Below are 6,027 nucleotides of genomic sequence, written 5' to 3' on the forward strand. Positions count from 1 at the left end.
ATTAAGTTATATGCATTCATTCACTATGGATCATCCAAATGAACGAATCATGCTATTCTGAATCACAGTTGACCGGTTTAAGCAACGATTGCTCAAAACAGATCCCGAAACGAAAAACCAAATTTTGGTGGAGCCTCGGGACCCAGACCGATCGGTCCAATCGGTCTACACGACTCGGTCTCCAGGTCAAATTCGGTCCAGACCTTTCGGTCCGGAATGGTCCAGACCGATCGGTCTACGCATGCAGACCATTCAGTCCGGACCTGTCGGTCCAACCGACTTGCGAAACCCTAGACCGATCGGTCCAGAAGACCAGACCGATCGGTCTAGGCGAAAACGTGATCAGATCTCGTTTTCGTCGTTTCTGCCCCGTTTCAGACCCGAATTCGACTCCGTTTTCGCCTGCGAACTCAAAATTCGAAGCTCTTGTACACTACAACAATGAACAGAAAATCTACTCTAGATCCACAATCAAATCATGCATAGCATCAAAGCAAACATGGATTCAAACAATTCAAATCCTATAACGCGCGTGATCGGGTTCTAACAAAAATCATGAAGAGCAACCATGCTCTGATACTACTGTTGGGATTTTCTAGGATCTCAAGAGCGAATCTAATTCCTAATATATCAGTTCTAGGGTTTGCGCAGCGGATGTAAAACAAAAATTTTGATGAAACCCTAAAACCTATCATGCATGATCTTGTAGAAACGTTAGAACGCTTACCTCAATCGATCCGGGGTTTGTATCAATTGATGTGTTCGTCCGATCACTGTAGGCAGGAAGAATACCTTGCCCTCTACACATATCCACACGACGGAAAGGATTCCAACGGTTGGAACTTGTCTGCTAGGACTAAGAACACTTTCTTCTTTGCGCAAGGGTTTCAGGGATCTTTCTCTTAGTTTTTCACTCTCAAAACCTCTCAATAGGGTCTGAAAATCGTGCCAAGAGAGTTAGGAAGCGTTCCCCAAAGTTAATCCCACTTAAAACCCTAATTAGAGCGAGTTTAGGAAATCCCGACGTCTGGACCGATCGGTCCAGGCCTGGACCAATCGGTCTGGAGCTTTTTACGTCTGGACCGATCGGTCCATAGGTCCGGACCGATCGGTCTGGAACACTTTCCAGTCCGTGTGACTGTCATACGTTATCTCCGGACTGACCGGTCCACGTGTCTGGACTGATCGGTCTGGCCTCCGCTCCACCGGGATTTTATCGTCTCTTCTCGCGCATTTGTCCTTTCCTGTGTGTGTGACCCTGTAGGCTCATCCGATATAGCAGTATAACCCGAAATCTCTATTCCGGATATACAAGTCATAGGCGGTCTCTAGCAAGACACTATGACTACCTATCTCGAATAGAGTTTGTTCGTGATCTTACGAACGCCAGTGATGATTCCGGTTGATGATCCTTTTTTATCACAATATCATATGTCGAATATAAGGCATGGACAAGCCACCTTATCTGATTCGAATGCTTTCTCGAGTTCGACTGTCTGAAATAAACGACGTTCGTCTATAGTGCGGCTACACATTTCTATAGTCTTGCTCACACGAGGGGGCCCAGCGATATCTCTCTCTTTTACGAGAGGTACAAATCCCGTCTTGACTATCTACAATCCAGCACATGATTCTTTCGTATCTGATACACGCCTTTATAGTCCTCCTGTTACGCAGGACGTTTAACGTATTCAAAGCATGCAACTCCTCATGTTGGATTCCGTAGATATCTCAGGTCTTAGGATCCAATCATGGAACCGCCATATGAGATTCAAGTCATGACGCTAGTCCATGTGACAATCTCATATGGGTCATCCAGTATTCCGTTCTCCAACGAATACCTATGACTGTGATCGTATCCAATACCTATGATCATCTATATGATCATCAATCACACATCATACTAGTCTTGTTATATCATTATTCCCACAATGATATATGACTAGGGAGTTTAGTATTGTTCATAACAATACATGGATTTCATAACATATTAGAGCATGCACAATACGTAATGAATCAAACACTCATCCATAAACTATAGAAAGTGTCAATACATTAAATGTATCTAAGTAAAGCTCGCATAATAGTACATCATAGAGCACTAAACCAACAATTCGTTGTGCAAACCTTAGAACCGATCTCTTAGGAATTAGATTCGCTGTAGCGATCCCAGGAATCCCAACAATGATATCAGAGCATGGTTCCTCTGTATGATTTTGTTAGAACCCGATCACACACGTTGTAAGATTTAAATTGTTTGAATCTATGTTTGCTTTTGATGCTATGCATGAATTGATTGTGGATCTAGAGTAGATTTATGTTCTTTGTTGCATAGTCAAGAGGTTTGTATTCTGAGTTCGCAAGCGAAAACCGGGTCGAATTCGGGTCTGGATTGGGCCCGAAACGATGAAAACAAGATCTGTTAATGTTTTCGCCTGGACCGATCGGTCTGATCCTCTGGACCGATCGGTCTAGGATTTCATCGGCGGCAGTTGGACCGATAGGTCTGGACCGAACGGTCCACATGTGTGGACCGATCGGTCTAGGCTAGACCAAACGGTCTGGACGTTCAGACCAAACGGTCTGGACGCTTCTGGACCGATCAGACCGATTCACTTTGTCAAGGCCTCAATCGTACGTGTCATGGACCATGCCAAAACTTGGTGTGCCGTACTATCTTGGTGAGGCAAGATGGAGAAACGGTAGTTCTCATAGCTTGAAAGTAGATGCTTGATCTAAGTGTGGTTTAAAAGTCCGTTTTATGTAATGATAAGCGTGTACCTTCTATTACTAGAGTACGTGTCAAGGCATCGATCGTCCGTAACATGGGTCATGCCAAAGCTGAGAGTGTCGGATTATGTTTGTGAGGCAGGGTGGAAAATCGTGGTTCCCACAACTTGAATATGGTTTAGCTTAGGTTAAGTTGTCAAGTTTGACTTGAGACTTAACGATACTGATGAGACGAGTATGGAATCATATTTGATATCATAGTCTCATAAAGGATCTAAGAGTCACATTGGATGTATTTGATATTAGATGTCTACCTAAACAACATAAAACTGAGTGTAACAATTCATTCTTATGTCCCATATAGAAAATTAATGTAGGGTTATTTTTCTTTATGAGAGTATAGCTTGTATATGCATCTATGTTGTCATTGATTGATGATGGACTAGCTGGTAGTGGATCATTGATAGAATCTGCATATTGTTTTGTTCGTTGTATTTTGTCTTTTCTGTAGGACATAGGATCGACCGGTAGTGTACCGAGATTGACGATACGATCTATCTTTATGAAGGATAAGCCTCTGACCACGGTTTCTAGATCGATCATTGATGCTTATTGGGAGCATGTGGATGATGATTTGGACATAGACGATTCTTTGATAGTTGATCAGTTGAATGCGTCATTCCAAGAGAAAGATGAGAGCCACGGAAAGAGTGATATGGTAGTTATTGGAAAGAGTTCCAGCAAAAGGATGTTGGGATTTTTTGGGATCTCTAGAGGGAATCCTATTCCTAAGAGATTGATTCTAGGGTTTGCGCAGCGGATGTAAAACAAAAATTTTGATGAAACCCTAAAACCATGCTTCTATGATTACGTAGAAACGTTAGAACGCTTACCTCAATCGATCCGGGACCTGTATCAACTGAAGAATTCGTCCGATCACTTAAGACAGGAAGATTACCTCGCCCTCTACACGTATCCACACCTCGGGATGGGTTCCAACGATTGGAACTTGACTGCTAGGACCCAAATCAACTATTCGGTTTTTTTTGCTTCGAGAAAACTAGACTTAGATCACCTCAAAGAACCTCTTGGATCTCTCCAAAGTCTGTAGAAGTGTTACAAAGTCGGCTCTCCTCATTAGGGTTTTAATCTCTTTGTTATAAAGTTATTTAACCCTAATTTTGGTTTAATTTTCGAAAAATCCGAAAGTCGGAACGGACGGTCCAGAAATACACGTGGACCGTCCGTTCCAGCAAGCCAGAACGGACGGTCTGCCTATGTGGACCGTAGGACGTTTAACGTATTCAAAGCATGCAACTCCTCATGTTGGATTCCGTAGATATCTCAGGTCTTAGGATCCAATCGTCCGTCCAGTCTAGACCATTCCGTCTCGGTTTTTCCGTCGTTTTTCTCGTGCGTTTTGTCCTTAACCAAAAATCTCTATTTCGGATATACAAGTCATAGGCGGTCTCTAGCAAGACACTATGACTACCTATCTCGAATAGAGTTTGTTCGTGATCTTACGAACGCCATAGATGATTCCGGCTGATGATCCTTTTGTATCACGATATCATAAGTCAAACATAAGGCATGGATAGGTCACCTTATCTGATTCGACTGCTTTCTCGTTCACTGAGTTCGACTGTACGAAATAGACGACGTTCGTCTATAGTGTGGCCACACATTTCTACAGTCTCGCTCACACGAGGGCCCCAGCGATATCTATCTCTTTTACGAGAGGTAAATGATATACGCCTTAAGAGTATGAGACTCGTTGCGATCGAAATAGAGCAGCAACGACGGGAGATCACTAGCCGAAGGGGCTCTCGAACTCGCCCGAGGTTGTAACGGCGGAAGGGGATGGAGGAGTGTGTTCGGGATCAATCACTCGCCCGGAGGCACTCGAACTTGATCCGAAGCAGCGGAGATGGATACGGGAAAGGGGATAGAAGACCTATGGACTAACCAATCGGCCGGTCTCGGACGAACCAAGACAGAAACGTCGGACGAACCAACGGGACTCGGACAAACCGAGTTGTCCGGACAAACCGGGGCTTGGACGGACCAAGGATGCTCGACACTCAAAGTGGAGAAGAAGAAATTCTGATTTCTTTGATTCAACAAGGTTCAAAAGTGGTTTACAAAGAGTACTTAGCATCCTTAAATAACAACACAATAACTAGATAATTGAAAGCAAGTCTACATGCAACACTCTAGCATTTAATATGGTAGGTGGCTGTTTCTAGCTGTTGGAGAAGGTTGCTTGCTGCATAAGAAGCTTCCTTTTGAGGCTAGCTTGACCTAGAAGGTGTCTCAACTTCGCACACGAGCATATGGCGAGCCGTGGTGGATTTGACCGAGGACGAGCACACACGTTCGAGCGTGAGTTCGGACACGACACGGGATACGAAGGTATTAAGTTGTTGTCGAAGTGCCCGTGTCTTGGATCGAGTGATCGGAGGATCCATGCGAACGGGAAGTGTGGTCTCAATCCTTGGATCTTCAAGTTCCGGCTCCATTCCCGCTGCGAGCTCCGGTTCCGCTCCTTGCACCGCATCTCCAAGCTCCGCATCTACAAGCTCCGCTTCTCCAAGCTCCGTGTCCTTGGTGATGTCCTCATCAAGGTACAAATCTCGTCTTGTTGTTGGCATGCTTTGCGTAGGACTCGGTTCGCTTAGCAATATTATCGCGGACGCGTTGATGCAGCTGCTTAATGAACTCGACCTTTTTCTCTCCATCGAGGTTAAGAATCTCGTGGTCGGGTAGGGCAATGAGATCAAGTGGTGTAATCGGATTAAATCCATACACGATCTCAAACGGGGAGTGCTTAGATGCCGAATGTATCGCTCGGTTATAAGCGAACTCAATATGAGGTATGCACTCAACCCAATTCCCTAATGTCTTCCCGATAGTGGCTCGCAAAAGAGTGGATAACGTTCGATTGACCACCTCGGTCTGTCCATCCGTTTGCGGATGACAAGTCGTCGAAAAGACGAGTTTCGTGCCAATCTGCACATGTCCCGCTTGCATGGGAACGACGTCACACACGACCTCATCGTGGTATCGTCCTATGCTAAAAGGAATCTTGACCCGCTCATTGACCCTTATCTGCGGATGACAAGTCATCGAAAAGACGAGTTTCGTGCCAATCTTTTTCCAAAGTGTCCGCCAAAAATGGCTGAGGAATTTCGAATCTCGATCCGACACTATGGTCCTTGGTATGCCGTGAAGACGGGCTATCTCTCGAAAGAATAGATTGGCGATGTTTTTAGCATCGTCCGTCTTGGCACATGGCAC

This window comes from Tarenaya hassleriana, unplaced genomic scaffold, assembly GCF_000463585.1.
Source record: "Tarenaya hassleriana unplaced genomic scaffold, ASM46358v1 Cleome14, whole genome shotgun sequence".
In the NCBI taxonomy this organism is placed as follows: Eukaryota; Viridiplantae; Streptophyta; class Magnoliopsida; order Brassicales; family Cleomaceae; genus Tarenaya; species Tarenaya hassleriana.